This window comes from Hyla sarda, chromosome 1, assembly GCF_029499605.1.
Source record: "Hyla sarda isolate aHylSar1 chromosome 1, aHylSar1.hap1, whole genome shotgun sequence".
Classification (NCBI taxonomy): Eukaryota; Metazoa; Chordata; class Amphibia; order Anura; family Hylidae; genus Hyla; species Hyla sarda.
The window spans coordinates 233,146,471-233,158,542 of record NC_079189.1 but is presented as its reverse complement, the minus strand read 5'-3'; positions in this window follow the sequence as shown (position 1 = coordinate 233,158,542).

The window sequence follows — 12,072 nt, the reverse complement described above, 5'->3', positions numbered from 1 at the left end:
TGGACACGAGGTCAGTCTCGAGACCCATTCCTGTGGGTACCCGGGTTGGACCGATAGTGATGTCCCATGAAAAATGTATAAAAAAATTAATAAATATAAATAAATAAATTAATAAAAAATAATAAAAACAAAAACAAAAAAGACCAAATCCAAATAAAAAATAAACGAAAAAAGTGATAATTGGAAACTAAAGTATGTATCTATGGAGAACAAAGTACAAAGAAAAAAAGAAGAATGTTGTATATTAAGTACACCACTGATTTTATTAACTTGTGGCAGTGTTTCAAAGTGTAATTCACAATTGTAGCTGCTCATGACCATAATCACTTATTCAAAGTCAACAATTAAAAAAATAAACATTTGGCAGAGCGAGTAGCATCTTCCTTCACATATATTCGATACAATTCCTTGTATTAGGATCTGTAAATACAGAAAAATATAAAAATTATTGTCATAATAATGATAGTGTGTATTACCTTATATCTGCTGTGGTTAAGTCAACATTATCGAATGGCCCAATGTGTGTCACGTAGATAGCATTAAACTCTACATTTAGGCCATTCGGACATAAACAATTGAGTTTGTATCCACCAAAGTTCTCTTTTCCTTAAAATTGCCAGTCTGTCCCCCTCTGTAGTGGGAACATGGTCTATTGCTGTAAAGTGTAGCTCCTTCTAGCTATGGCCTTTCTCACAAAAGTGTTTAGAGACTGGTAGATCCCGTCTAGACCGTCTGATACTGTAACAATGGTTGTTAATGCATGTTTTTAAGCTCAAAGTTGTTTGTCCTACATACAACAGTTTGCATGGACAGTATAGGACATATATGATCCAGGAAGAGTCGCACTGGGTCGCAGAGTCGCACTATGGGTCCTTGGTCTTCCAAGGAGGACGGGAACACATGGTTCTACAAACCAGGAAGTTCCCCTCCAGGCAGGAGTCCAAATATTGATATATCTTTTTGGGTTCTTGTGAGAGTCTACTTGTCCATTTGGGTTCCCAGGGTTTGAGTAACCGTTTACTGTCCTTATGATTATATTTATATATATATATATATATATATATATATATATATATATATATATATATATATATATATATATATAAATGTTGATAATTTTTTATTTTTTTTTATTTTTGAGTTTTTTAAAAGTTTTTTTTTCACAATTTTCAGGTATTTTTTGGGTTTGTATATTATAATTTCCTATTTATTTATTATTTATTCCAATTATTTTCAATTTTTTTACTTTTTCATTTTTATTTATCTTTTCATTATATTTTTCATTTTTATTCTTAATTTTTTATTAGGTTGTCTATATAATTTTTTATATACTTGTTCATTATTATTGGTCATAATTTTTTGTACTATTTTCTCCACACATTCTCTTAATTCTATGGTCATTGCAAGTATATACACATATTAAATACACATACCAGTTGGTGACATCACATAGTTTATTGCATGTGTATATATATATATATATATATATATATATATATATATATATATATGTAGTTGCACACTTTTTATTTTTTCACTTTATAGATTTTCAGTTTGTTCTATACACATTGATCATGGCTGGGGCTCTGCATGGAGCGTTCATGTTGTTATGCAGAGATGCTCTATAGCGATTAGTGTTGAGCGGCATAGGCCATATTCGAATTCGCGATATTTCACGAATATATAGACGAATATTCGTCATATATTCGCTAAATTCGCATATTCGTAATATTCGTACTTAATTTTCGCATATGCGAAAATTAGCTATTCATAAGCAAAAATTTGCATATGAGAAAATTAGCATAAGCGAAAATTCGCATAAGTGAAAATTAGCATATGCAAATGTTCGCATATGCGAAAATTCGTACGCCAGTCTCACACAGTAGTATTAGAGCCTTCTTTACACCACACAAGCTGGAAGCAGAGAGGGATGATCACTGTGATGTGTACTGTGAAAAAAAAAATACGAATGTTCGTAATTGCGAATATATAATGCTATATTCGTGAATATTCGCGATCAACACTAGTAGCGATGATCAAAACAATAGTGCACTATTGCAGCTGCTGATTCCTTGTTTTGTTTATCATGTTACCGCGGTGACCGGGTCCATGTGACTGCCGGGGTTGCGCTGGCAACACCATGCTTTGTGTCGCGTGTCACGTGACCCACGATCACGTGACTTATCTTTGGTCCCGGAATCCACGTAACATTAGATTCCCACGCATGCTCAATCAGTTTGTCACCGGGCCCTTGTGACTGCCGGGATCACGGGTTGTGTTGGCAAGCAATGCTTTTGGTTGCATGTCACGTGACCCGTGATCATGGGACTTATCTTGGGTCCCGGAAGTCATGTAATATTAGTTTTTCACCATGCTCAGTCAGTTTGTATACAAGCCGGTATCGCCATCTTGGATTTGCAGAGCGGGTCAGCAATTCCTGATGTTTTTATATGTTCGTTTGATTATATATTCTATACATCTGTGGCTATTATTAATAATTATCATGGAGCACTGTATTTCGGGCCTCATTGTTTTTAATATATGCACAATATACCGTATTTATCGGCGTATAAAATTTTTAGCCTAAAGTCTACCTGCGTGTTATACGCCGATAAGCCGCTGCAGTTCAATGATTCTTCTCTCCCTCTGGCTATCAGCAATGGGGCAGAGTTGCTGACAGACAGGGGGAGAGAAGCCTCCCCCATCCCCGGTTGCATAATTACCTGTTGCCAGGGTCGGGTCCTCGCTGCTTCAGGCCTCCGGTGCGCGTCCCCTGCGTCGTTGCTATGCGCTGCACGGCACAGTGAATAGCAACGACGCATGGGACGCACACCGGAGGCCTGAAGCAGCGCGGACCCGACCCTGGCAACAGGTAATTATGCAACCGGGGATGGGGGAGGCAACGGGGCAGCGGTGCCCCTTCTGTCCCCCTGGCTGTCGGCGCCGCTGCCCCATTGCCGGCGGCGCTTCTCTCCCCCTGGCTATCGGCGCCGTCAATGGGGCGCCAGCACCGATAGTCAGGGGGAGAGAACGGGCAGCGGCGCCGATAGCCGAGAGATGCGGTGGCAGCAGGGCTCTAGACCCCAGGAAAGGCAGGGGAAGAGAAGCGGGCAGCGACGGCCTCTCTCCCCCTGCCTTTCCTGGGGGTATATCGGGGTATACACATGCACACACACGCACCCTCATTTTACCAAGGATATTTGGGTAAAAAACTTTTTTTACCCAAATATCCTTGGTAAAATGAGGGTGCATGGTATAGACCGGTGCTTGGTATACCCCGATAAATACGGTAATAACTAGGCACTTTAATATGTACTGCGGTACTCAGAATGCACTGTGATTTTTGCACAATTAAAATATTATGAGGCTTTTTATGCTTTATTGTTTGATTATTGTGATTGATTGCACTGGGGATAAAAACCCCCTTGATTTGTTGTATCACCATGGTTGAAAAAAGCTCCATTGAGGAGCTGAAACTTTGCTGTTTTGTTGGACATGAAGGAATAAATTCACTGTTATTTTTTGCATTTTTTGAGTGCTGCACCATTCTTCTTCTATATATATGTATGTGTATATATATATATATATATATATATATATATATATATAATATAGCCCTAAGGCTACCAATGCCACAAATCTCTTTAGTAAGATGTTCAGATTATGGAAATGCCACAGCGGAATTCCACTGCCGAAAAGTACGTCTGCGTGGTTCTAATGCCGATGAACTCAGCAGAGCCTGTTGTAAGCAGACATTCAGCCAGCTGAACTTTTTTAGAAGTTTTACAGATGGGTAAAACCTCTAAGACTCAGATCCAACTTGGAAAAGAGCTGAAGATTAAAAAAGAAAAAAAGACAAAGTAAGCAACATAAGACCATAAATGAGTGATTACTTTACCTGTATAAGGGTATAATTACACGTGCTTATTATTGCTGAAGATTTGCTGCTGCAGATTTTGCTGCCCATGGACTTGAATGGGTAGGAAAATCTGCTACACCAAATCTGCAGCAGAACTGCAACAGAAAATACATGGAAATTATCTTGTTTTCTTTTACATTATTCCTGTGTTGTAATGTTATTTGTTTGGAAAAATCCAATAAAAGCTCATTTAAAATATAAAATACACATGTGTTGGCATACCCCAGGGTTGATTATCCTGTAATTTTTCCTTCCAGCTTATCTGCTTATCTGCACCCACACCCACCAGCAACCCAGAAACAACCCAAATTAAGATTAATTGCGGTAGCAGGAGATAGAGTGCCGGCACTTATACTGTGGTGTATGGTCCTTAAAGGCTTGAGTTGATGATGGATGGCAGCAGACGGGTGATGCGGCAGTGTCAGGGGTGCGCTTACATGGAAACAAAGGTACAACAATATGGAGAGAAGAAATGATGTCGCACTCACCCGGTTTCATGGCAAAGAAATTTTTCTTTATTGCGTGGTTATATCAAGAACAGGGGTTCGGAGGGGCGTGACCAAGCGGAGAACCCGCAAAACGGGACCATCATTCCACGAGCTATGCTCTTGCATCTTTCTCCCCAACCCGAACCCCTATTCCTGATGTAACCACGCAATAAAGAAAACTTTCTTTGGCATGAAACCGGGTGAGTGCAACATCATTTGTTCTCTCCATATCAAATTAAGATTAACACAGTGGTTTAAGAAAAAGGGATCTACCTATATGATGTCAATCCAAAATGGAATTTAAAGAAGAGACATTTTAGTTACATGCAAAAACTGATCTATTATACACTACTCAAAAAAATAAAGGGAACACTTATAGGGGTACTCCAGTGGAAAACATTGTCTTTTTTTTATTTTTTTATCAAGTGGTGCCAGAAAGTCAAACGGATTTGTAAATTACTTCTATCAAAAAATCTTTACCCTTCCAGTACGTTTTAGCAGCTGTATGCTACTGAGGAAATTATTTTCTTTTTTGTCTTGTCCACAGTCCTCTCTACTGACACCTGATGCCCATATCAGGAACTGTCCAGAGCAGAAGAAAATCTTCACAGCAAACCTATGCTGCTCTGGACAGTTCTTGACTTGGACATATGTGTAAGCAGAGAGCACTGTGGACAAGACAAAAAGAAATTCAAAAACAAAATAATTTTCTCTGTAGCTTTCAGCTGCTAAAAAGTACTGGAAGGGTAAAGATTTTTTAATAGTAATGGTAAAGTAATTTACAAATCTGTTTAACTTTCTGGCATCAGTTCATAAAAAAAAAAAAAAAAAAAAGTTTTCCTCCGGAGTACCCCTTTAAACAACACAATGTAACTCCAAGTCAATCACACTTCTGTGAAATCACACTGTCCACTCAGGAAGCAACACTGATTGCAAATGCAACAAACAATAGGTGGAAATTATAGGCAATTAGCAAGACACCCCCCAATAAAGGAGTAATTTGGCAAGTTGTGACCACAGACCACTTCTCAGTTCCTATGCTTCCTGGCTGATGTTTTGGTCACTTTTGAATGCTGGCGGTGCTTTCCCTCTAGTGGTAGCATGAGACAGAGTCTACAACCCACACAGGTAGTGCAGCTCATCCAGGATGGCACATCAAAGCGAGCTGTGGATAGAAGGTTTGCTGTGTCTGTCACCATAGTGTCCAGAGCATGGAGGCGCTACCAGGAGACAGGCCAGTACACCAGGAGGCGTGGAGGAGGCCATAGGAGGGCAACAATCCAGTAGCAGGACCGCCACATCCGCCTTTGTGCAAGGAGGAGCACTGACAGAGCCCTGCAAAATTACCTCCAGCAGGCCACAAATGTGCATGTGTCCACTCAAACAGTCAGAAACAGACTCCATGAGGGTGGTATGAGGGCCCAACGTCTACAGGTGAGGGTTGTGCTTACAGCCCAATACCGTGCAGGAAGTTTGGCATTTGCCAGAGAACACCAAGATTGGCAAATTTGCCACTGGCACCCTGTGCTCTTCACAGATGAAAGCAGGTTCACACTGAGCACATGTTACAGACATGACAGAGTCTGGAGATGCCGTGGAGAATGTTCTTCTGCCTGTAAAATCCTCCAGCATGACCGATTTGGCAGTGTGGGGTGGTCAGTAATGGTGTGGGGTGGCCACACAGCCCTCCATGTGGTTGCCAGAGGTAGCCTGACTGCCAGTAGGTATAGAGATGGGATCCTCAGACCCCTTGTGGTTGGCCCAGGGTACATCCTAATGCATGACAATGCTAGACCTCATGTGACCGGAGTGTGTCAGCAGTTCCTGAAAGAGAAAGGCATTGATTCTATGGACTGGCCCTCCCCCAGACCTGAATCCGATTGAGCACATCTGGGACATCATGTCTTGCTCCAACCACCAATGCCACATTGCACCAGAGACTGTCAGGAGCATGCAGGTGTTGTAGGGAGGTCATAAGGGCACGTGGAGGCCACACACACTACTGATCCTCATTTTGACTTGTTTTAAGGACATTACATCAAAGTTGGATCAGCCTGTAGTGTGGTTTTCCACTTTGATTTTGAGTGTGACCCCATATCCAGACCTCCATGGGTTGATAGATTTGATTTCCATTGATAATTTTTGTGTGATTTTGTTATCAGCACATTCAACTATGTAAAGACGAAAGTATTCATACGGATAGTTCATTCATTCAGATTTAGGACGTGTTATCTTAGTGTTCCTTTTATTTATTTTTTTAACAGTGTAATTTTTAAAGTTCTACACTAATTTATTTCTTATTAAAATGTTGTCATTGTTTTCAGTTAAAAAACTCTTATTTTTCTAGAGGAACCAGCCATATTTAAGTGTATTATAATAAATGTAGGTGTATCGTCTTGTGTTTTGTTTCGCCTTGTGTTTTGTTTCGCCTAGTGTTTTTTAATACATTAGATGCACCCATTAGTCTTGAAGTGCAAGTAATGCAAGAAAAGCGATGGTCTACAGAGACTGCAGACATCAACTAGCTATATGGTTAATAATGTACAACATTTACATTAGTTCTACAAAGAATTGCTTTAATTAGCAATGTACACTTTTCCCTCGCTGTAATGAGTAACATTTAAGCGCGATAATTCCGGCTATCATATGTAAACAAATGTGTCTGCTGCAAGTGAATCACAAATGTACATGTGGATTTTTCCACAGAGAAATACTATAAGTAGCATCTGTTTATAAATCTGTCTCCCTCAAAAATATATTTTGTTCTGGAAATCATCCTATAGTAGTTAACAGTGCTATGGAGTTTTTTGCATTATCGCACAATATGCTTCATAAAATGCAATAATGCCAGCTCCTGCTGGTACATCTGTTCCCCCGGCTTAGTAGACCATAGAAGAGACAGTCTCTCAGTCCCTTATCTGAGCCCAATGTAATAAAAGAAAATGAATCCCATGGCACTACAAACTCTCTTACCTGAAAACCTGTGGGAAACAAGAACAGTTGGACGGGGACCTATATTCTTGTAAATTGTACAGGGAGTACAACTGCTGTGACTCTTTTTGCTTCCCCACCTCTCTTCCCTTCTGCTGTTGGGATTAATGAAACACCCTTTGAGTTCTTATGTTTATTTTGTGAGAGGTTTGTCATAGTGTATGACCGCTGCCAAAGGCAGAAATATCAGGCTTCAATCTGAAAATAGGGACTGCCTACTGGTGCGAAGTTTGGCAAAGAAAAACTCCAGTCATCAGGCAACAGATGTTCTTGAATTACCCATTAAATTTTTGAACATCTGTTTGCAAACATAGACTTAACTAGACTGTTAGAACAATTATTCTACCATTTTATTATGCATTGTTTCACTTATCTCTTTAATTCACCAAAAGTCAGTTGTACTATAGTTTGTATTTTTTCAGGCTCATTTAATAACAGTGGAAATACAACCAATACATTATTGTATATGCCCTAGACCATAGCAGCCAAGTAAACAAGTGATTTTATTAGCAGCTGTGTTTCTAAATATAACTTTGCTGAGACAAATTGCAAAACTACTAAAATATCTCCTCACCTGAAACTTTGCCCGCTATCACTTATGCCACGCATCTTCTAAACACTTAGAAATCAGTCTGACTTGAACTTGGTAGTTCATAGATGTTTTAAATAATAGATCTATACAGGTTCATTGCCCAAGAAAGAAACACTGGAAAAAAATTGATATTCTGTCAAAGCGCATTCTCTCAACCTGTATTCTAAGCCACTCCGACAGCAGATTCAATCCCAAACTAATGGAAGCAGGTTACAGGGTTTTTTGTAATAGCCTAAAGGGTAAAAAGGTCTTGTTTGTAACAATTGTAATTAAAGTTCAAATAAATGCCAAGTTACAAGTGATCAACAAAAACAAACATAAACATCATCAGTAGGCATCCATTCCATTAGTTGGATTATGACTACAAGGCCTACTGACAGATCAGTGGGACATAGTGAAAATGCCACACCAGTATGTTAAATGAAAGCATTGACCTTAAAAAACAGGTGGTGGCATAACTGAACTAGAGGTATCACCATACAAAAAATTGGGTCCTCAATATTGGTGCTAGTTATTGCCACACAAGTCCTATGGTTTGTTACCTTCACCATGGCCTTTTTATTAACCTCGGCGGTGTGGCAGTTTTTTTTATCAATCATCCGGAGCAGGTTCACATGCAAGGTAAGTCGTCAGAAGGTGATACGTGGCCAGGGTCCCAATGTTGGCACCACGGCCCTGCGTCGCCCTGCCCTGCTTCGCCACCATAAAGCAGCCTGGGAGAAACGTGGCTCCGATGTAGTGGTTCAGCCTGCGGCATCACCCAGTGGCATGCTTCTATCTCTTTCAGCCAGCCAAGACTCCACCACCTCAGCTGAAGGGAGCTGTGTGTCATACCCTCCTTCTGTCGCTCCAGATGATCCTGCTCATCCTACTTTTATTCAGCCATTCCGCCAATAATCCATCGGCGAAGCCATGTCCAAGAGAAAACAGTATGCGCACACTCATCCAATGGCGCAGAAGCTGAATGTGCTCCTGTCCATGTTGCTGGTGCTGCAGTCCCTCACTTTTCAAGTGGTGGACTCTGCACCTTTCAGAGAACTGATGGCTTGTGCCAAGCCGAGGTGTAGAGTGCCAATCCGTCATTTCTTTGTGAAGAAGGTAGTACCAGCCCTGCATAATTTTGTGGAAGTGAAGGAGGGCCAGTCCTTGAGCCTGTTGGTGTGTACCAAAGTGAACAGCAGTGCCGAAGTCTGGATCTGTAACTATGGTCAGGGACAATACATGTCCTTTATGGCTCACTGGGTGAATGTGGCTCCTGCACAGCCACAACACCTCCACGCTCTCAGGCCGCTGGTCCTGTGGCAGTGTGCGACTGAGCCTCCTCATCCTCCACTGTGTCCTCAGCCTCCATTGCCCAGACAAGTCTCAGTGGTCCTTCAGCATGCCATGTGTGCAAGGCATGGCAGTGTCACGCTGTTCTTCACATGATTGGCTTTGACGAACAGAGTCACACAGGTGAGCAACTGCTAAAAGTAATTCGTAAAGAAATCAGAGCATGGCTTACTCCACGAAAAGTGGAAATGGGAACCATTGTGACTGACAATGGGAAGAAATTCTTGCATGCACTGCGACTGGGAAGGCTTAGCCATGCGCCCTGCATGGCACACATGTTCAATCTGGTTGTGAAGCAGTTCCTGAATTGTTCCCCCCATTTGCCAGACATCCTAACAATGGGAAGGAAACTTTGTATGCACTTCATCCACTTGTACACCGAAAAGCACGCCCTCCTTGAGCTGCAGCGTCAGAACGGTATCCCCCAACAAAGTCAGATTTTTTACGTTGCCACACATCGGAATTCCACCCTCCATATGTTGGATCGACTGAACGAACAGTGAAAAGCCATCACCGATTTCTTGATGATCCACATGGATAGGGATACTCCCCTGTGTAACTTGAATGTGAACCAGTGGCAGCTCATACGTGACATCTGCCGTTTGCTCAGGCCCTTTGAGAAAGATATATTATTGGTAAGTCGCCAGGATTATGGGATGAACGACATCATTCCACTGCTTCATTTCTGACAACACATGTTGGAAATGATGGCTGGTCAGGGCGCTGGAGACGAGGCACCTAGATTTTACGGTCACATGAACCCTGTGGGGGCTGAACTGGAGGAGGAGGATGAGGGGGAGGGGCACAGTGGAGCACAGTTTAGGTTTCACCAAATTAGCGTTTTTTCTAGTAATCTGACAGGAGAGGAGTAGCAGGAGAAGCCAGAGGAGCTAGAGGGGTATGAGGAAGGCGAGACAGAGGACCCAGACACACCGTGGCAGTATGCAGTAGAGATAGAGAAAGTGAGTCCCTCCAAGTCGCTTGCACAAATGGCACGATGCATGCTCACTTGCTTGTGAAGTGACAGCTCAATTGTCACCATTCGGCAGCGGGATGACTTCTGGATCTCCACCTTATTGGACCCTCGCTACCGCCACAAAATAGGGGTCTTTTTTACACCCACTCAGAGGGCGTACAAAGTGACCTACTACAGAGGCATCCTACGTAGTCAGTTCAGCGCCATCGTCCATCCTCTCGCAGGTCTGAATCGGGGGCCCCCTATGCTCACCTTCCACTGCCATGGCTGCTGTGGAGGGGTGGGGTGGCAGGAGCACTACCAGCTCCATTAGCAGAAGAGTTTACAGTCATTGATGAGTAGTCATCAGCAGCAGATAGACATGGAGCAGGACCTGAACCAGCAGGTGGTGGCATACCTTGACATGCCCATGCCAACACACCTTGAAGATTCGCTGGATTACTGGGCAGCCAAACTTGATTTGTGGCCTCAACTAGCAGAGTTTGCCCTGGAAAAGCTATCCTGCCCGGCCAGTAGTGTGCCACCAGAGTGGGTGTTTTGTGTGGTGGGGGCCATAGTCAATCCAAGAAAAAGTTGTCTGTCCACAAAAAATGTGGAGAGACTGACCTTTGTTAAGATGAATCAGGCATGGATAAGCCAGGATTTCCACCCACCAATGCCTGATGCATCAGAGTAGATTGACCATTGTGCCACACCAACACTTCACAAATATGGATAGTGCCAAACAGATTTGCTGCTCCCCAGTTACAAACATTCCTCCGCATCAGACATTTTTTCATCCATCTTCGTCACCGGGTACTGGTATTGCCACCCACCACACCACTCTATCACCGGGTCACTTTCAGGACTCCTGATGCCGCTGCTGCCACCTCCAGGCTGTGCCATTCATCCCCTATATGGTATCCTAATGCTTAAGCCACCTCCAGGCTGTGCCATTCAGACACTGTATGGTCTCCTTATGCTTCAGCCACCTCCAGACTGTGTCATTCAGCAAATATGTGGTCTCCTCATGCTTCAGCCTACTTCAGGCTGTGCCATTCAGCCACTATATGGTCTCCTCATGCTTCAGCGAACTCCAGCCTGTGCCATTCAGCCACTATATGGTTTCCTCATGCTGCCACAAACTCCAGGCTGTGCCATTTAGCCACTATATGGTGTCATCATGCTTCAGCAAACTCCAGGCTGTGCCATTCAGCCACTATATGGTCTCCTCATGCTTCAGCCACCTCCAGGCTCTGCCATTCAGACACTATATAGTCTCTTCATGCTGCCACAAACTGCAGGCTGTGCCATTCAGCCACTATATGGTCTCCTCATGTTGCCACCTCCACGCTGTGTCATTCAGCCACTATATGGTCTCCTCATGCTCCAGCCACCTCCAGGCTTTGTCATTCAGCCACTATATGGTCTCCTCATGCTTCAGCCACCTCCTGGCTGTCCAAATCAGCCACTATATTGTTACGCCGAGCGCTCCGGGTCCCTGCTCCTCCCCGGAGCGCTCGCGGCCTTCTCCTCTAAGCAGCGCCCCAGTCTGACCCGCTAACCGGGAGCGCTGCACTGACATTCATGATGGGGATGCGATTCGCATAGCGGGACACGCCCGCTCGCGAATCGCATCCCAAGCCACTTACCCGTCCCGATCCCCGGCTATCATGTTCTGGCGCGTGCGGCTCCGCTCTCTAGGGCGCGTGCGCGCCAGCTCTCTAAGATTTAAAGGGCCAGTGCACCAGTGATTGGTGCCTGGCCCAATCAGTCTGATTAGCTTCCACCTGCT